Source organism: Podarcis erhardii, assembly GCF_964252035.2.
Source record: "Podarcis erhardii genome assembly, chromosome: Z".
Lineage (NCBI taxonomy): Eukaryota > Metazoa > Chordata > Lepidosauria > Squamata > Lacertidae > Podarcis > Podarcis erhardii.
Window position 1 is genome coordinate 19,104,022 of NC_138504.1, and position 21,426 is coordinate 19,125,447.

At 46.3% G+C, this 21,426-nt stretch overlaps 1 protein-coding gene and 1 long non-coding RNA gene across 2 annotated transcripts in view; one reads left to right on the forward strand and one right to left on the reverse strand.

Moving 5' to 3' along the window:
- The window catches only part of NHSL2 (NHS like 2), a 108,240-nt gene that overhangs the window by 8,997 nt on the left and 77,817 nt on the right, over positions 1–21,426 (forward strand). The gene's annotated exons all lie outside the window — the stretch shown is intronic.
- LOC309334056 lies at positions 6,215–18,793 on the reverse strand. Its single transcript, XR_014152807.1, has 4 exons — positions 18,711–18,793; positions 15,965–16,153; positions 11,524–11,593; positions 6,215–6,787 (listed from the first exon to the last, which is right to left on the reverse strand). It is a non-coding gene; the product is annotated as an uncharacterized lncRNA (long non-coding RNA).

The window sequence follows — 21,426 nt, forward strand, 5'->3', positions numbered from 1 at the left end:
CATAATTTATATTTCTCTTTCAAGAAGATACCTCCAATCAGCCGACAGCTGAAACAATAAAACTTGGGACACATGAAACAACCTATTCTGTTTAAAATAAAACAACATCAAACAAAACATCCATAAGCCAACTTTATAAAAACACCAATCTTCCTTTTTGAAGAAGATGTATTTGTTTGCATGAGAAAAATGAACCAAAATGAGACTGCTGGATCTGTTTGAGAAGGGCATTCCAGATGTGAAGAACTTTTGCTGTGGGCAAAGCCAGGCACAATGTCATAGACCTATAAGACCTATCTCCCATCTTTTTAATTATTTAATTACTCATTGTACAGCAGCTGGTCAGGAATGGATCACTTTGATCAGAGCCAAGGAAGCGGGTGTTTAAACTCCTGGCTGTTATCCTAATCTAATTCACCCCTCTGTAGCTCAGCGTTCAAACACCACACGCCTCTGAATACTGTTCACCAGAGAAGACAGCTGTTTGCGATGAAGTCCTGTTTCTGGGCTTCACATCAGCATCTGGTTGGCCAGCATGAGAAACAAGATGCTGGACTAAACAGGCCTTTGGTCTGAAAATGCAGGACCCTTCTTGCGTTCGTGCTTCTTTTCTTTTAGCTTTGAAAAAGATGGATTTATTTTTTTTAGTACAGTGAAATAAAATGTTTTGTATCGGAATAAAATTAGCAAGTCATAATGCATCGTGAGGCCATCCTGGGGGAGTAGCACTTTTAAAATAAATGTTTTTAATTGGTTTTTCAAAAGGAACATGAGAACATAACCCCTATTAACATACATTTACCCTCCCACCCTCCCTCAAAGCACAGAATCCTAAGGGAAAACGTTACTGCAAAGTTTCCGATGTGAGTCCACTGTATTTGATGTTCTGTTGAGTATGTGATGAAAGGACGCAATGCCTCTATAAAACCATCCTCCTCTCTCTTTCTTGCTAAGGCTTTAACTTCCTTGGTCAGTTGTTCTGAATGTGCTGCAGTCCAAACTTTCTGTTGCCATGGTGACATTTGCAAATGCTCAAAAGTTTTGGGCGACAAGTTGTTGAACTGCTACTAAAAGAAACATAGGAGCCAACCCCCAGAGGGGCTTGTGGGGCTTTGGCCCCTGCAATAAAATATCTGAGCCCCCACGCCCCCCCCCCCCGGTTGATGGGCATTGCCATTCAAATGGTGTGTGTGCACCGTGTCATGTGATTGAGGAGGAAGACACACTTGGTAAATCCACACCGTGATCAACTCCTGCCTGGAAACCTATGTCTCCACTGTGGAAGGACGTGTGGATCCAGAATTGGCCTCCACAGTCACTTAAGGTCTCATTGTTAAAACCGTGTTTGTGGAAGACAATCTTACTCAGCTATGAGTGATCGCCAAAGAAGAAGAAGAAGAAGACCTAGGCCCCCACAATATTTTATTCAAGTTGGCACCCCTGAAAAGGAATCAGTACTTTGTATCTCAAACTGATGTTTTCATTTTTAAATATTGTTAAGAATAATGAAGTAGGGGGTACAGACTGGGGTGTGTGTGTCTCTTAACAACTCTGAGTACAGCTCCCAGGATTACTTGGGGGAAACCATGACTCTTTTAAGTGGTGTCATATTCCCCTGTATGCAAAGATAGGCACTAGTAGATTGAGTGGACAAGACCAATAGTGGGTTCAAAAAGGCAGTTTCTACACATGCCGTAGAGAGAATTGAGGGGCTTGTCAACCTGGAAAGGTAGCCCATCTAGGAGGAAGACAACTCTGATCCTAAACTTCGGTGGCCTTGCAGGGTATTTTCACAGGAAGGAAAGGCTAAGGAGGAAACCCTACACAAATCCAGTTGAATAGCACCTTGTACGCCTCCTTTCCAGCAACTCCTTCAGCCAAGCTGGTGCCAAACATAATTGCTCTGCTTTTCTTTCTTCTCAGCGAGGCTGAGAAGCAGGTCCATAACTTCCACACACACTGCCCAGCCTTGCGGCCCCCAGGGCGGTCACTTGCGGTGCTGCTAACACAGAGAGGTTTGACTCCACCCCCAGAGGTGCACTCCACTGTTTCTCAAGACAGATGGATGCCGACAAAATACTGCTTTAAATGAATAGTGCAGACAAGACTCAAGCAGGGCTCAGTTTGCACCAGTTGTAGAAAAGCTGTTTTGGCACAGAGGCTGATGGCCAACAGATTCTCACCCTCTCCCTTGCCCTTGACATTCTATGGAAAGGAGGGTTTCTGTGCTTGAATTGGAAACTAGGTACTCCTGGTCCTAGTCAGTAGGATGCCTTGTCCCTCCTGAAGGCCAGAACAAATACAGTGTTACAGGATGAAGCTCTCCCGCTGCTTAAAAGGCCTTGGTGAAGGCAGGATGCTGCGAGGCGGAAAAAAGGTGCTGACTTTGCTTATTGTGCTGTCTCTTTTATTTTCCTTCCCCTTGTAACTGTTTGAGTCAGAGTGGAACTTTTGGCTCTGCATCCTGGGTGAGTTCTGTATGCCGTGAGTGGATGCTCGTTCTGGAGAGATTTGCCTGCTTTCCAACCTGCATGGCAGTGGGGAGGTTTCTGGTGGGGGTGGGAAAGCAGTTTTAAAAAGCAGCAGCCTGACACTCTTGCTTGCAGCAGGCTGAGCCAGAATGTGGGGGGGGGGGGCAAATTTGGGAATCTCCCTAGCTCTGCTGGTCCCAGGATCTGAAGGCCCCCTGGCAGAGAGGTCATAAATGGACCGCTGTATGCAAGGAACGGGACGTGGGTGGCGCTGTGGGTTAAACCACAGAGCCTAGGACTTGCTGATCAGAAGGTCGACGGTTTGAATCCCCACGATGGGGTGAGCTCCCGTTGCTCAGTCCCTGCTCCTGCCAACCTAGCAGTTCGAAAGCACGTCAAAGTGCAAGTAGATAAATAGGTACCGCACTGGCAGGAAGGTAAACGGCGTTTCCGTGCACTGCTCTGGTTCGCCAGAAGCGGCTTAGTCATGCAGGCCACATGACCCGGAAGCTGTATGGCGGCTCCCTCGGCCAATAAAGCGAGATGAGCGCCGCAGCCCCAGAGTCGGTCACAACTGGACCTAATGGTCAGGGGTCCCTTTACCTATGCAAGGAACAGAGGTGTGCAGCATACTCTGAAATGCCGTGGAGATCTTTGTGGTGCCCTGTATGCATAGGGATCAAGGCTGTAGCTCAGTAGCAGAGCTCATGCTTTGTGTGCAGAAGACACAAGTTCAGTCCTTGGCATCTCTGGTTTAAAAACAATCAGGTGATAGAATTTTCTCTGACCGAGACCCTGGAGTACTATTGCAGTCATCATAGGCCAGGGTTCTTCAATCTTGGGTGCCCAGATGTTGTTGGTCTATAGATCCCACGTTCCACTGCCAGCTTGCCCAATGGTTAGCGATGATGGGTGAGTCCAACAACATTTTGGGACCCAAGGTGGAAGACACTGGTGCGATCAGTACTGAGCTAGGTGGACTCAGAGTCTGCCACTTCCTCTGTTCTTCTCAATTTTGCATTTCTGGATTATGTTATATGTGCTTCCATAAAATGAAAAACTATATTAAGCAAAGCTGCATATACAACAGTATATTAGGGGGAAATGCACTAATATTTTGGTGATTTTTTGGGGTAAATAAAAACAAACCTATGCAGAAATGTGGAGGACTGAATTTAAAACTGGGGTGGAAGAGGAATGTGAAACTGGACAAAACCCCCACCTGAAATGAACATATTGTCCATCCCTTCTACCATTCCAAGAACAGTCTCTCTTTTCTCCTTCAAGGCATGACTATTGCTATAGGGGTTCAAAGCTGGCTGGACCCCCGAACAGGAGCATTCTTGTTTGAGGATGGTGATGCACTGCAATATTTGGTTGCAGGTTTCTCCCCCACATATCCCTAATTTATTGCACATCCCACCCACAGAAGAAGACTCCCACCATCTTCAAAATTGCATTTTGGCTGAAAAAGCACTCCTCCTCCTCTTGCACCCCACTCTGAAAAGAACAGCTAATTCTGCATGAGTCAATCTCCTTTGCTCCTAGCACTGGATTCAGAAGCCTATTCCACGCCTTCTTTGAAATAAACTGTTTACTGGTGTTTAGTGGCAAAAATCCAGCCGTTCCGTGCCCTCTGACTTTGCAGGCTTGAGGTCTGGAACAAACAAGAGGGAATAAAGGAGTCAGCTGCATTTTCCAAACATGGTCTATACTATGGGCGTGCAGCTTGAATTAAGTTACTTCCAAGCAGGATGTAGCTCGAGTTCATGACAAATTTTCAGGCTCATGCTAACAGCAAAAGGATCAAAGCAGTCAGAATAATGCTTTGGATGTGTGCATTGTGGGCTGAGGGCTTATCCACACTTAAATTTTGCTCTGCTCTTTCCAGACACAGGTGAAGCACAACAAACTGCGATTTGGTTTTTTTGTGGATTGCTGTTTGCTCTGATTCAGATTTAAAGAGCAGGTTTTTGCGGGAAAAGCTCCAGAGCAAAAGAAAAAAGAGCTTTAAAGTGTGGAGTGTGCCTGGAAATCATGGAAGAAAGGTAAGTGTGGATAAGCCCTGAGTGTCTCCCACAATAAGGTTCAAGACAAAGCAGCTCAGTTCAGCAAGGCTTCCTCTTAATTTGAGCGCTAGGTCACACTCTGTAGATCTTCATTCTAGGCAGCAAGCCTGGCTGAGAGATCACAGTAGTGATTTGCAGGAGCTATGCAAAGCTCTTTCCCACACAGCTGAGGTCCTTCCGAAAACACTTTGATTTACAAAGCACCATTAACTGAAGCAAAAACGTTTTGCTCTGAATTTAGGCAATTCAGCTCTTGGGATCTTAGGCAAGCTTTGCAGATCTTGATATGCTAGAGAAAAGCAAGAACTATCTCCTCCTGCATGAATGCACCTGGTTGCCCAGATTATCATTGGTGGTCCTGTTCCAGCTGTGAGAAACAAAACCTCCATGAGCAGGGCCTATTCTGTGGTGGTACCCTGTTTCATGGTTTAATCTGCTTCCTGCATTTTAACAATTTGGTGAGGGTTTTTTTGTTTTGCTTTTTAGGTTTGGTATGTAAGCCTCCTTGAGGACCTGTGGCATAAGGGAGTGATGGTATTTAAAATAAATTATTGTAAAATATTCCATTTGTTGAATGTGGAATGTTCTCCCCAGGGAGGTTGGTTCCTTCCTTTAGGCACTTTTCTTCTTCTTTGGCGATCACTCGTAGCTGAGTAAGATTGTCTTCCATGAACACGGTTCTAACAGTGAGTCCATAAGTGACTGCAGAGGCCAGTTCTGAATCCACACATCCTTCCGCAGTGGGGACATAGATTTCCAGGCAGGAGTTGATCACGGTGAGGGTTTGCCAAATGTGCCTTCCCCTTCCGTTTCTCCCTTTCGTCCTGAGTTCGAGCTTCTCCAAAGCCCATGACACCTTTGGTAAAGGCTGTTCTCCAATTGGAGCGCTTGCAGCCAGTGTTTCCCAGTTGTTGGTGTTTATACTACATTTTTATTTCTTTTTTTGTGCCTTCCCTTGAAACGTTTCAAAAGGCACTGAAGGGCCTGAACTAGGGAAACACTTGAAGAAGGCTAAAGGCTGGAAATGCTTCCTTATTGGAGAACTTTGAGGAATTTGATCTTTGCAGATTTTGATACAAATTGGACTGATTCCCATTTCCCTGACCTATGCAAACCACAGGCTGTTTTATTCCCCAAATGCTCCAGTGCAGTTCTTGAATAAATAAGGATGCAATACAAACTCGCCTTATGTGTTGGGCTTGGGAGAGGGGGCTTGTATTGGGTGAAAGTAGCTTAAAAAGCAGAAGTGAGGAACCTCTGGCACAGGGGCCAAATGCAGCTATCTAGGCCTCTCTGTCAGACTCTTGGAATTGGCAGGCCACACCCCCTCCCCCAGGCCACACCCCTTGAAGGCCCTACTAACTACCTCATTAAATGTTTTCACTTGGCTGGAATGTGGCCTTGAACTCTGGTCACATTGAAGTTGGTAAGAGAGAGAGGTCTGTAGAGAAGCAACAACTGCATTAATTGCTCGGCTCCCTTTTTCCTCTGGCCCTGCCCATTTTGTGCATGTGAACATATGGATGCTTCTTTTAGAAATAACTACTGTAATTTTCAGTATGTTTCAAGTCTTGTGTCTCCCAATATCCCGTACTGAAGCATGTCATGCTTATTTTTCTATTCGTAAGGGGACAAAACAAATCTGCAATAAACGTACTACATGACTTGGTGCTGTACTATGCTTGCAGTTCTGCCCAGAAACATGTTTTGTTATCCGTGGCTGGCTGTGGATTCCAACTGGAGGGAAAGCAAGAAGATCTTTCCATCCAAGTGGAATTTGTGGGGGCCAGAGGCTCGTTCCCAAGCAGGCCAGGCTGAGCCGAGCAAGAAAATCACTTCCAGATTGCAGGCTCTGGTCCAATGGGCAGCCCAAGGGGTGTGGGTTTTGGCAGAGAGGAAGCGTGCCTTGGCGCTGAGACAGGAAATGCAGGACTCTGGCTCACCACGTGTGGGCTTGCTTGGCCCCGGAGGAGGGGTCTCCAATGGGTCATTTCGCTTTGGGCCTGAAAGGTCACACACCTGCACTGCGCCGCCTCTGTCTCCTAATTCTGTGCTGTGAAGCCCTCTGCTGAGAACAGCGTGGTAATCCGAGAGGGCCAAAGGCTGTCACTGGAAATGTTGACGTTGTCTTGATTGTCAACTGGAATGTGACACAGTTCTCTCTACTGCTCTCATGCACATACGCCTATTTGCATGCGGTGCAAATCAATGGAGTGTCAGTTTCGTTTCGTTTTGTCATTTCAAGCCCTTATGGGAAGAAAAGATAAAAAACGATTTTCAATTGGAAATACGTGGGAGAAGTTGGACTCTCTCTAGGCTCTGTTTCAGCCTTCCTCAGCTAGGTACCCTCCCAATTTTGAACTACACTCCAATGGACTTCAACCATTGGGTGGAGTTGATGGGAGTTGTAGTCCAGCAACATATCAGTGCCGCCATTTTCACTATAATCTTTGGCAGAATTCACAGCCTGACTTAACTAGGACACTGGAATAGCTCTGTCGGTAGAGCGTGAGACTCTTGATCTCAGGGTTGTGGGTTTGAGCCCCGTGTTGGGCAAAAGATTCCTGCACTGCAGGGGATTGAACTAAATGGCCCTTGTGGTCCCCTCCAACTCCTGCCTTTCTATCATTTTATTAGAGTGAGTGATGTTCAAATACAATAAAATTAATTTAATTTGGGAAAATCAGACACATGTAAAAAGTGTGATTGCGAAAACCAATAATATAATCATGTCTATCTCTTTGATGTGCTTGAAATGTGTCCGCTTCCTGCTCCATGTGGCAGTTTCCTATTTCCACACTGCACCACCAGGCAGAGATGGGTGGCTGGGCCTGGCACCACCTGACTCCCCCGGCTTGCATCTTCCCTCCTGCTTTCTGCCTTCCCTTCCTGCGTGGGTGTCTGGAAAGGAGTGTTTGCTCCTCCGACAGCCACCTCCCCCAGCCCTCCTGTCTTGCCACTCCCACAGCGTAGCTTTCCTTCCAGTGAGTGAGGAAGCAAGTGTCGGGGCTGCCTCTCTTCCCTTCTTCAGGCTGTAGCTGAATGGAGCAGAGATCTTGTGATGGTCCGGTCCTTTTTTGGCGTGTGATGAGGATGAACACCATGGAACACAGGTAAATCTGCAGAGGCGGGCTACTCACCTGTCTCCTTCGGTAGCTTGGGTGGATGCTCTGCTGAGGTACGCTGAATTCTTTCTTCTACCTGTGCCTCAGCAGTCTGGGTTGACGGAATCATAGAATTGTAGAGTTGGAAGGAACCCTGAGGATCATCTAGCGCAGCGGTTCTCAATCTGTGGGTCCCCAGATGTTGTTGGACTACAACTCCCATCATCCCTGAGCTCTGGCCTTGCTAGCTAGGGGTGATGGGAGTTGTAGTCCAACATCTGGGGACCCACAGGTTGAGAAGTGCTGATCTAGTGAGTCCAACCCTCTGCAATGCAGGAATATGCAGTTGTCCCATACGAGAATCGAACCTGCAACCTTGGCATTATCAGCACCATGATCCAACCAACTGAGTTATGTTTGTTCCAATAAAGCAGTAAACTTTGGGGTTTCCAGGGAAAGCAGCTGGACGTACCTGGGATAGCTCAGTCGGCAGAGCATGAGACTCTTAATCTCAGTCTTGTGGGTTCTATAGCCCCACATTCAGCAAAAGATTCCTGCACATCAGGGGGGTTGGACTAGATAGCCCCTGGGGGTCCCTTCCAACTCTACAATTCTATGATTCCACAGAGGTGGAACACCTCTCAGACCTGTGACTTGACATTAAGGGACAAACGGAAGTGTGGATGGGACCTCCAGGGATTCAGACCAAGGTTCTCTCCCTGCCTTACCTGAAGATGCCAGGGATTTGACCTAGGGCACCAGACTCAGCAGGGGAGCGTACTTATCACAGGCTGTCTCCTCAAATATTTACTCAGCAGCCGAAACTGGTAGCATGAACAGTTTCCTTGTAAAGCTGGCCACACTGGCAGGGGCGGACCTACATTTTGGGGGGCCCTGAAGTTTGCACTGTTACGGGGGCCCCTTCACAACCAGCAGCAAGGTCTGGGCAACCACTGTTATCTCCTTCAATGGGGTTGTTCCATGACAGACCACCATAATTTTTTTAAAAAATAGTAACCAGGGCCATTTTAAGAATATCCGGCGCCATGGTACAAAGTTCCCTCCGCCCTGCCCCCCCCATTTCCCAGAGTTTTCTAGGGAGGGCGGTGCTGCTGGTGGGGCTGGAGGAGGCGGACATCGGCTGGAGGGCGGCTCCTCCTGTGGGGAAGAGGTGGAGGCTGGCCGCTTCATGCCATGGTGGCCACGGCAGACGGAGGCTCCGGGTGTGGCGCTGCTTCGGCATGGCGGAGGCAGGCGAGGGCAACGAGCTGATGCCAGGAGACGCCGCGTCCAGCCTCCACCTCTTCCCTGGCGCCCTCCAGAACTTGGAACCCTGGCACCCTGCACCACTAGCCTCTATGGGTAAGACACCCCTGATAGTAACTACTACAATTAAGATTTTGATTGAAATTGTCTTGGATTATCTTACATGTCCAAGACACTGGTGTGGATAAAAAACTCCCTATGCCTTACAGTTTTTGAGGTATGGGGGGGGGGAATTAGGGAAGTGTTATATACATGCATTAGGCACTTTTTAAAGCAAATTTTTAAGGCAATGTGGGCTAAAGTCATTACTTGGGCCTCTCCAGGATTAGCATCCCCAAAGCTTAAGCTTCATTAGTTTCATAGAAGATTCTTCCTCTGAAAACTGGCATTCGCTTTCTTTTCCTTTTTCCTTTGTGAAAGAAGGTGTAGCATTGGTGCCCATCTGACAAACAACGTGTGGCATGGTTATCAGATCCATGCATGCACATGTATTATTTTATATGATGATAACTCAGGTGCATAAATTGTGCACTATAAAGTTGCAAATCAGACTAATACTACTACTAATGCTAGTAACAATAATGGTGTTGTTCGGCTATTGACTATAAATGAAGGAGGTGCTATTTTATTGACAGCTGACTCCATCAGGCCCCCACTTCAAAAGATAAGAAAAAGGGGTCTTTGCACCAGGGTTGGGAAAGGGATCTCTGCCTGAGATGTTGGAGAGCTGCTGGCAGTCAGTGAAGACAATACTGAGTTAGATGGACCAGTGGCCGAATGTAGATCTGCAAATATGACCCCTGCATAGCAAGAATTTGGTTGTGTACTTCAATTAGTTTGCACGGCAGAGGGAATTTCATCATCATGAAATGGCACTCTACACTTGAGAAAATTCCCATTTGGACACAGACTGCTATCTCCTTTAGACACTAAGCCATTTGGATACAGCTGTGTTGCAGGAGAGTTGCCCATGTCATCATATTGTCCCTCTGTTGCAGATTGTTGCACTGGCATTCCTTCTTTCTTGCTTTAAGTTTTCTAAGGGTCCTGTTTACAGGTTCCTGTTTACACTCATTGCGTTCCCACCATCAGTTTGGAAAGTGGAGTGCGCACATTAACCAAAATCCATACCTCTTGTTTCTTATGAAATACTGCATTTTTATGAGTTCCCCTAACAAACCAGCTTCAATCCAAATTGAGAAAAACGATGACTTTGCTGTTTTTTAGGTTGGTAATGTGCACGCAGGCTAAGTGTTCTACAAAGGTTAAAACGACAACTATACAGTCCCTGCCTTCAGGGTTAAAATGTAATAGTTACAAGATAAGAGCAAAATGGGAGGGAGGAAGAAATAGGAACACAAGCAAATCTGGGAATGAGTTCTTCATAAAACACATTACTATCAGGAATCATGGGTGTCCACAGGGTGATATGGTGTATGTGTATGGGGGGGGAGGGAATCCCCCTTGGATGAACCATAATCTCCAGATTCCCTGGTTTCTTCCTTCCTTCCCTTTTTTAAGAGAGAGTGCATGTTTAGCATCTGTAGAACCTGAGCTATATTTAGGCAACAAGTTACAGTCACTATTCTTTTCATTTGTTTGTGAGAAACCAGCCAGTCCCCGTCCCCCCAACAAACACACTAGCAGTGTTTTATACTGGGACGCAGGTGGTGCTATGGTCTAAACTGATTGGAAGGTTGGCGGTTCGAATCCCCACGATGGAGTGAGCTCCTGTTGCTCTGTCCCAGTTCCTGCCAACCTAGCAGTTTGAAAGCACGCTGGTGCAAGTAGATAAATAGGTACCGCTGCGGCGGGAAGGTAAACGGCGTTTCCATGTGCTCTGGCTTCCGTCACGGTGTTCCGTTGTGCCATAAGTGGTTTAGTCTTGCTGGCCCCATGACCTGGAAAGCTGTCGGTGGACAAACTCCAGCTCCCTGGAATCTTGTGCCCACGCGGCGCTTGAACTCTCAACTCTGACCTCAAGAGTCTCATGCTTTACCAATTGAGCTATCCCAGCAGTCAATAAACAATGGTGCTCAATGTTTCCATTCTCTGTTTGAAATGAATCTGTATGTAAGCCAGGTGTGGGGAACCTTTGGCCCGCCAGATACTGCTGAATTACAACCCCCATTAGCCCCAGCAAGCATGGCCAGTGGCCAGGGATGATGAGAATTGTGGCTCAGCAGCAATCTGGAAGGCCAGAGGTTCCCCACATCTGCTCTAAGGCTAAGCATGTGAAAAGGAAACAGCTGCACATTGCTCTCTCTCTCTCCCCCCCCAACCAATGCACTCTCTTACTTTACCCTTTCTCCAAGTCTCCTCTCTAGCTCTAGTTTGCCCTGTTCAGATATTTAGATTGTGACCTCCTTGGGACAGGGACCTATTCTCTTCCACTCTACAAAGCATCACATAAACGGATGAAGAAAAGACAAAATGGTTTGAGGCACACTTAGGGTACTTTGAAAAGAAATTCCTTTTGTTTGCTGGGCAGGGAGTGATCTAGAAAGGTCACAAAGCAACCGGTAGATACAGCAGGGAGAGGCCCCCTCATTCACTCCCCTGCACACAAAAACTCCTTCAGCGCTGCTAATTGGAAGACTAAGCAAATCCCACCTTTTCCAAGTCTTTAAACTGTCCTGATGATGCAAAAGAAATGTGGTTTGGGAAGAGGAATGGCCGAGACCTGTCAAGGGAGATGAAAGAAGAAAGAATTATGGGGCAAAACTGCTTGCGCTTGTCTGGGGCAGGAACAGTCCGTGCTGGGAGCCAAAGCCTGCGCCAGAAGCATCTTGTAAATCCCACTTAATGGGTGGTCTCTCTTTCGTGCGTGTTTGTGTGTGTGTGTGTTTTCCTATCTTGCCAGCAATGGGCTCACGCCATCCATGGTGTCTATAAAAGGGTTACACACAACAGCTTTCTGCTCAAGGATTGCTTAAAGATGCAGAATGTTTGGGAGCTAGGATGTGGGAGAGGATGGCTGGCTCCAGATCTGAGAAGGCCCTCTGGTGCCATGTGGGTTTACATCCCAGTGGCAGGTATTTATTTATTTACTTATTACATTTGTATCCCAGCTTTGGTCCAAGGAGCAAACAACATCGCATACAAGGTCGTCGTCCCCCCGCCCCCCCCCCGTCAGGGCATCCCCCTCACAACAACCCTGTGAAGTAGGTTAGGATGAGGGACAGTGGCTGTATACATACCATGCATTTGACACACATTTAAAGCGCATGGCCTCCCCTGAAAGAATCTGGGTAATCTGTTAAGGGTGCTGGAAACTGTAGGTTTGTGAGGGGTAAACCACAGTCCCCAGGATTTATTAATTTTTTTGCAGGGGGTGGGGAAAGAGTCATGTGTATGCAAGTAGTGACTGGCCCCAAGGCCGCTCTGTGAACTTCATAGCTGCTTGGAGATTTGAACCCTGGTTTTCTGCCATCTCGTGACATAGTGTTGCTATGGGGCATTGTTGGAAATTTAAATGAGATCTCCCAGACTCCCGGGGGCCAGGCAGCATTTACATTTCCCACAAAGCCTCTGATGTTGCATTCTGGAGGTGTGGACATTGCCTAGCCAGGATCAGGAACTATGGCAGAAAAGAGACCACACAACCAATTTCGTGGTGGTGCTGTGGTTGTTAGGATAATTGGATTTTGTTGAATATGTATCTTTCAGAGAGGGGTGGGGAACCTTAGGCCCAGGAACGAAATGTGGCTCTCCCAAACAGCTCTCTCAAGGCCACATTTCTTACTGGCCCTGGAGGATAAGAGAGGGATGTGTGAATATGGGTGTGAAAAATAACCTACTATACAAAGGGGGCAAAAATGCCATTCATTGCTCCACCTACTTTTGCCTCTGGCCCCACCCATGACTGGAATGTGGCCCTCAGAAGGTTGTTTACAAGGGAATGTGGCCCTTGGGCTGAAAGTGATCCCCCCCCTGCTTTAAAGGCACCTCCCTTTCTGGTTTGAAGAAACCAAGCAGAAGTTTTAAGGAGACTGGCCTTGTGGAGAATTAGGCGTTCAAAGAGGCCGCAACACTCATGAATAGCACTTAATAAACACCATCAGTTCTAAAAGCAAACTCATTTGGTATGTGCTGACAGAATTGTAGCCAAAATGAGGCCGCTGGGAAATTAAAAAGAGAGGAACGAGCATGGTTGGGCCATGTTTTGCCAAAGAACAAAAATATGGATGAGCAGTGAGGGACAAAACTTCAATGAAGACTGAGCATTCTCAGTTAGGGAAGAGGCAGAAAAACAGGAGAGGGCAAAGAAATGGGGTATCTGTTCAGAAGGCAAGGCTGGCTGAAACTTTAGCAAAACTAATCCAGCTGCTTATTTGTTTCCCCCTCTTCTTCCACCACAACCACATTTATTATAATTCATTCATTCATTCACCTTTATTTATATAGCACCATTAATGGGTCTGTAGTAAAAGAAGAAGAAGAAGAAATGATAATTACCTTAAAATCAGGTATAAACAAAAACTTACAATGCATATATATATATATATATGCTGCAGAGGACTTGTTCGTGTGTGTGTGTGTGTGTGTGTGTGTGTGTGTGTGTGTGTACACACATGAACAAGTCCTCTGCAGCATACTTACAGGATGAGTGTAACAAAGGGCACTGATATATTTTCTAAGTGCCCTCCCAATTTAAAAACCAAATACCTGGGTAAATAAGAATGTTTTTTGCCTGGTGCCTAGAAACAGACAACAATGGCACCAGGTTTGCTTCCCTGAAAAGGGCATTCCACAAATGGGGAGCCACCACTGAAAAGTTGGCCTGTTCTTGTTATATTTAATACTTATTGATGCATATTTCCTGGAGTGGCAGTGTTGTGCGATGAACCTGTGGAAAGGCATTAAACGAGTTTTGAAAAACAGGTAAATTTTGTGGTATAAAATAAACAAGAGGCTTCTGGTAAAATCTGGCCCTGTTGTCTCAGGCCTTTGATTTTTGTGGAACTATTGAAAATCCAATCTTTTATTTTCAGTGAGGCAAGTAGGAAGAGATAATACAAAGGCAAGACAGCAGGGACTGGGAGACCCTGGCCCTTCAGATGCTACTGATTTGCAATACCCACCATCCCTGCTGGGTTTGTTGTTGTTGTTTAGTCGTTTAGTCGTGTCCGACTCTTCGTGGCCCCATGGACCAGAGCACGCCAGGCACTCCTGTCTTCCACTGCCTCCTGCAGTTTAGTCAAACTCATGCTGGTAGCTTCGAGAACACTGTCCAACCATCTCGTCCTCTGTCATCCCCTTTTCCTTGTGCCCTTCATCTTTCCCAACATCATGGTCTTTTCCAGGGAGTCTTCTCTTCTCATGAGGTGGCCAAAGTATTGGAGTCTCAGCTTCAGGATCTGTCCTTCCAGTGAGCACTCAGGGCTGATTTCCTTCAGAATGGAGAGGTTTGATCTTCTTGCAGTCCATGGGACTCTCAAGAGTCTCCTCCAGCACCAGAATTCAAAAGCATCAATTCTTCGGCGATCAGCCTTCTTTATGGTCCAGCTCTCACTTCCATACATCACTACTGGGAAAACCATAGTTTAACTATACGGACCACTATGACCTGTCCATCTTGAGTGCCCCGCTCGGCATAGTTCATAGCTTCTCGGAGTTATTCAAGCCCCTTCGCCACGGCAAGGCAGTGATCCATGAAGGGGCCCTGCTGGGCTAGGGTTGATGAATGTGGGAGTCCAACAACATTTGGAGGGCAGCTGGTTCCCCACATCTTATCTATAGAGCTCCAAAGGCAGCCCTTGCAATCTGACTTTCCTAGGAGTTGCCCACCTGTTGCCTGGTATTCAGGTAACACACACACAGTGATGGAATCCTCATAACCATTAATAAATGTGTTTAGATGTCAGAGGTTTCCCTCTGTGCTCTTAAGCATTCACAGGCTCTGTTAGAATCATGCCTCTGCTTGGTACCTGGAGAGAAAAGGCAGCCCACCGCAGGCTCTCTGTGGCAGGCTAGGGCTAGGAGCAGAACTGACAACAGATCCATTGAGCTCCATCACATCCGAGATCCAGGAAGACTTATTCTCAGAGGCCTTTTCCCACCACCACCTCACTCCCCTCCCCTTCCTGGCAACACTTCTCTAAAGTACCAAGCACACTGTGCCCGTTGGCAGCTCACCAGGCAGCCAGCGAAGGCTGTGCGCACACAAGTATACACAGGGCATTGGCTGCTGGCACAAAGTGTGGCTTCAGTGGAGGGTGCTGAGGCTGGCTGGGAGGCTCCCTTGCACTCTGCCCTGCTGAATGAGCCAAGTGTGCTTGCCCAGAGAATTGGCATTTTGTGTGTGCGCGTCGCTTGCCTGTTCAAGTGAAAGAGAGCAGGGCACTAGAGGCCCCTCTCTCCGGGGTTCATCGCACAGCCAGGAGCAGACATTTCTCCTGAAGATGCACCCAGCTGGGAAGTCGGTGCAGGGCAAGAAAGGACTCCAAGGGAGAACGGAGTGGGCAGCACCAAGCGGTAGATCGGCGGCTGCTTCATAGGCCGGTTCTGAAAGCAGTTATCCTTCAGGGATGCAAGCAGGTGAGAAGCATCTTGGCACACTCTGTGCTAACGGTTTGGCTCTTGTGAGGGGAGAAGCACTTTTTCTTCTGGGCGACCCCTGTGCCTCTTTGTTTGCTTGCTTCACAGAATTATAGAATAGTAGAGTTGGACGGGAAGGTTCATCTAGTGCAACCCCCTGCAATGCAGGGATCTTTTGCCCAACATGGGGCTCCGACTCACGACCCTCAGTTTAAGAGTCTCATGCTCTACTGACTGAGCTGTCTCAGCACTTCCCATTTTGCAACAGGCAGAAACTCAGCAGGTGAAGCCTCGACAGCATTGCTCCTCCCACCCTTTTTCTAAAAAAACCTTTTAGACTTCTGCTTTTCCACTATTATTTTCTGTGAAGGGGAGAAAATGTACTTTCTAAATGTTGGTGTGCATATTAAAGGCAGAGAAAAGGGAGTGGAGAAGTTGGCAACCTATGTCTATGGAAGAGTTTCTGTGGGGCAATGTCACCCCCCCCCCTTACTGAGGGGTTATCCACATTTACCTTTTCTCCATGCTTTTCAGGCATGGTCTGCGCTTTAAAATTCCATGTCCAAGCGCTCCTCTCTCCCTCTTTCTTTCTCTCTCTCTCTTTCTGCTCTGGAGCTTTCCCTGAGAAAACTCACTCCTCAAAGCTCAGTCGGAGCAAACAGCAATCTACTGAAAACTCGAATTACTCCAATTCAGCGCAGACCTGTGGCAGGAAAGAGCAGGCAAAAGTTAAATATGGATAAGCCATCACCGGTGCTACCCTGTGTGGCTTTTACTTATTTCAATAAATTGCATTGAATGCCCATTTCATTCTGGTGATGCATGAATTGATCCGCGTTGGCAAATGTTGGAATAAAAAGCGCAAGACAATACGGAAAAAGATTGATCGCAAATGCAAGGAGTGTGTGGAAGGAGTCTTAACCTCCCAGGAATCGGCCTTAAGCCGCTGCTGCCACCTATAGGATGTTGTGAGTATAGATAGCAAAGCCTGGGAGTGTAGAACGAGAACATGATTAGGTTAGTATGCGGTCTCGTCCACACCTTGTATTTAAAGCATATTCAACACACATTTAAAGCTCATGCTTTCCCCACAAAGAACCCTCCGAACTACAGATTCCCTCTCACAAAATCACAGTTCTTGGTACCCTTTGCAAAGCACATTTCCCATGATTTTTTGGTGTGGGGAAGAACCATGTGTGTTGAATGCTCTTTAAATGTATGGCTTATGTGCAGGTTTGGATGTGCAGGTTTGTTGCTGTTTCGTTGGATCAATTTGTACCCAGTTCATTAGACATCCCTGGAAAAGTCTGGCTGGTTCTGTCAATAAACTGAAGGCCAGGCCACCAGATGAAGGATCGATTTAGAAATATTCCATGGAGATTTATTAATAGGGTTAAATCTAGGGTTGTGTTTAATCCCATTTGAGACCTTTTCTCTATATCCCCACCCTGACTGGCCAGAAAGGGGACGATAGGGTGCTTTTGCACTGAGGCTCCTTTCAGCTGACTTCAGCCACAGGCATGTGGCACTGTCTCCCCCCGCCCCCCGCTCAGGAAGATTTGTAAAACAACCATTGCTGGCTCTGAATTATGCCTTATGTTGAGGAAGAAAACTGGGTTTAAAGATAACTGAAACTACAAAGAGTTTGTTATGGATCTTGCTGTTCTGTTCCTATTTTAAACCACTTGGAATTTAGTGGGTTTGTGTGTGTGTGTTTACAATCAAGCGGTATAGACATTTTATTAAATAAATAAATGATGGGACCAGTTTGCAGGATAGCAGGAGAAAGTTCCGGAAAGGAGGAGTTGCTGGCCCCTTATGGGAAAGGCTGTAGCTCAACGGTAGAGCAGTGCTTTGCATGCAGAAGGTCCGAGGCTCAGTCCCAGGATGGGAATGTCCCCAGTCACCTGCTGAGAGTGCAGTTGGCACTGAGCTAGATGGACCCACTGCTTTAACTCTGTATAATGCATCTTCTTCTGTTATTTCTGTATCACTGTCAGCGCATTGGACACTTTACAGAGCACAAGGGGACAAGTCCTTGCCCTGAGTAGCTTACGACACGAAATTTGAAACTGGGATGGGGGGAGAAGAGGGGGTGAATGCCCCCATATTTCATGAGGCCACCCCCACTTAAAGCAGGAGAGATTTTCAGTAACTTTTACAGGGGGTGGGGAGGCTTGCTGAATGTTAATACTTTTCAGGGTGGGGAGTTTTATACCATAGATCAGGCATGTCCAACCGGTCGATCGCGATCTACCGGTCGATCGCGTGTCATCCCTGGTTGATCCTTGTTGATCATGTGATCCAGATTGATTGCCCCCCCCAAAAAAAAACCTCAACAACTGTGGTGAATTATCCCCAAAAGAAGCTCAACAACTTTGGTGAAGCCTCCCCCCAAAAAACTCAACAACTTTGGTCAATCCAATGGGTAGATCACTGCCTGTTTTTTATAGTGGGAGTAGATTGCAGTCTCTTGAGAGCTGGGCATGCCTGCCATAGATGAGCCATGCTAAAACCACTTAGGGGCTGCTTCAAGCAGTGGCAGAGCAGCAGCCCAGCCGTTTTATTTGTGAAGCAAAGAACTGTGGAGTTGGAAGAGACCCTGAGGGTCATCTAATCTCACTTCCACATAATCTTTGTACAAGCAAATCAGAACAGAAGCCACAATTTCGACTGACCGCTCACAGGCCTGCGATTATGTTCAGCTGCCATTTGAAACTGCAGTTTGCCGTCAACTCCTGCAGGTGGCACTGTAGGAGAGCAGCTTTGTCCAACGTCTTAAGGCCTTCTAGGCCCACAACATCTGCACCTCACATATCCCAAGCCATGGACTCCAATGTGGAATTTGAGACACTTAGGAAAGAAATGTTCCAAATCACCTTCCAAATGAACCCACTTTTTCAAGGGTGCAAGCAATCCTCTCTATTTTTTTCTGGTGCCATTCCCATAATGTGCAAATCAGGAGCTGGCCAACAGCTAGATTGGCCCTTTGTGTATATGTGATTTTTTGAGGAGGCAGTGGGGAAGAGATGGGTTAAGATCTTGCAAGCAGCCTTCTTAAAAGGAACTAGGGCGGCCAAATGCAAAAGAGGACAGGCAAGGAATTTCAGAAGTTGTATGTGATGGAATTCTATAACAGCTGCTACAGGCACAGGAGCCCTGCCTTATTTTATATCTTGCTTCCCTAGGATAACCCCACCACTACCACATTTTTCTTCACTGGCCCAGGTGCTTCAGGAGCTCCACCGATCTTTTCTTACCTCTCTCTAGCTGTCCCTCTTTCTTAACAAAAGAGCTTAAGGCAAGTCTGCTAGATCAGACCAATGGCCCATTCTCACAGTGGCCAACCGTGGGAAGCCTGCAAGCGGGACATAACATCACAGTGCCTACCTGTGATTCCCATCAACTGGTATTCAGAGGCATAACACCTCTGACACTGGAGGTAGACTATAGCCACCATGTCTAGTAGCTGTGGATATAGTATGCCTTATTATGGGGAATAGTAGCCGTATTCTAGTTGATAGTCTTATTTTGAATTTGTCTAATTCTCTTCTAACATCATCCAAGTTGGTGGCCAAGACTGCCCTCTGTGGGAGAGAGTTCCATAGCTTAACTACGTACAGTGGTACCTCGGGTTAAGAACTTAATTCCTTCTGGAGGTCCGTTCTTAACCTGAAACTGTTTTTAACCTGAGGTACCACTTTAGCTAATGGGGCCTCCCACTGCCGCCGTGCCGCCATGGTGCTATTTCTGTTTTCATCCTAAAGCAAAGTTCTTAACCTGAGGTACTATTTCTGGGTTAGCGGAGTCTGTAACCTGAAGCGTCTGTAACCTGAAGCGTCTGTAACCCGAGGTACCACTGTACTTGAACTGGTTCTCTGAAAAAGGATCAGTGAGGATGGAGAACCCCAACAAGCAACTGGTGGACCAAGCATGTACTTGGTCCTGCTGTGGCTGGTTGCTAATCTCCAACACAGTGGCAGGGAACCTCAAAAAAGTTTAAGGAGCAGCTTTGGGCTGCTTGCAAAGGGTTTTCATTTTTTTAAAAAATAATAATAATATTTATTCGAATTTTAAAAATTACAAAGAGAAAAATTTGAAAAAACAACAAGAAAAAATAAAAATAAAAAAGATACAGAAAATACAATACAAAAATACAAAGTTAGAAAAAAAAGAAAAAACAGCTCAAACCTTTACATAACTTTCTTTCCTTTGCTTATTTCCTTGACCTCCTCACACCTCCCTTTTTTGTATTCTAGTTCAATTAGATATTTCAGCAAATCCTTTCCAGCTTTGTTTTTATCCTAATAATTTATCTTAATATACTGTAGTTTTACATTCTCGTCTTTCTCCAATTAAAGAAATCAATTTTTACCTAATCCTTTATATCATTTCTGCTAAAACCACATTACTTCATTCCAACATCCTTCTAACATTCCTTAATTTTGAAATGTTTCTGTAAATAAACTTTAAATTTTTTCCAGTCTTCTTCCACCAACTCTTCACCTTGGTCTCGGATTCTGCCAGTCATTTCCGCCAGTTCCTCTTGCAAAGGATTTTCAAACAGTCCCATGCTGTGGTTTGAAGTCCTGATAATCGGGTACCCACCTCTCAAATTTTGTTTGCCAGGGTTGGGAAAATTAAGATTTTGCCCACTGGCCCAGGCCAGCAACTTAACAATAGTTTGATTACTATGGTTAAAGGTAAGCTCATTGATCAAGGTTTTTAGTTGGTTTATACACCTTTGTTAACCTATTGTTATGTGCAAACTCAGACCACCTCCTTTAACTATGGCATGCATCAGTAAGGTTTATCTTGCCTAGGCCGGATTGGTCCGGTGGAGATCCCTCTGTGGGCTGGATCGCGCGTACACGTGAGCGCCCACACCTGCAATTTTCGGCATCTGCATCTGCACAGACGCGATTTCTGGCGCTGCGGAAGCAAGTCCCCGTGCTGTGCTGCACCGGTTTAGCGCAGCGTGTGAGCAGGCAGCTCAGTTCGGGGGCGGCTCGCGGGCTGGTCAAACGACCCCCAGGGGCTGCTTCCAGCCCATGGGCCTCAGGTTGCTGACCCCTGAACTATGGTTAAGGAGCTGTCACTGGCCAAAAGCTACAGAGCCACAAACAAATACAGTAGTGGCAAAAGATTTAAACTGCTGGCTTTGTTGCACTCACTGGTATTCTGTTATGCAATTAAACAAGGTTTATGTACCGGTAATCATTTGCCGGACACCTCAGCCATAACCGTGGTTTATTAACAATGGTTCACAACCATGGTTTAGCGTTATGGGCAAACCAAGCTAATGTGTCTTTTTCAGATTGCAGCCTTCATCTTGTTTCACTGACATTTGGATATGGCTAGATAGCTGGCCATTCTAAATCCCAGAGATGTTGCCCATGGTGAGTGGTGAACACCCATTCTAACTGGATCTTTTCAGACCATCTAAACAACAAAGAAGTCTGTTGGCTTCAGGGTGTGGCTCACATACTGCAGAAATAAATTGCTCCTCTTTAGGTCACTGCTATTCAACTTGCTTTGCAAATTCATTCCCATTTGGGAGAAGGGGACCACACCCACTTTGGTAGGATCTTATGCTCTTTAGAGTAGATCTTTTTCATCCTGCTCTGCATGGGAACTTGACACGCCTCTCTGTTGCATGATTGTCTTGCGGAACAATCAAGATGATTGCTGATTTGAACACCCAAGAGGGTCTGTAAAGAAGTCTTTCAGGTAATTGGGCCCAGAAACAAACTGGCAACCACTGCAGCTATTTTAACATAGGTTATACGAGATCTAAACAGAACCCCAACCAGTAATCTGGCTGCTGCATTTTGGACCAAATGAAGTTTCTGAAGTTTTTTTCAAGCCTCAGGAATCTACCTACAGCATCCCTGACACCTCACCACCCAGCTTTTGCTTAAATAAATCCAGCAAAGGAGATATTTGCTAGGATTTTTATTATCATTTTAAAAAATT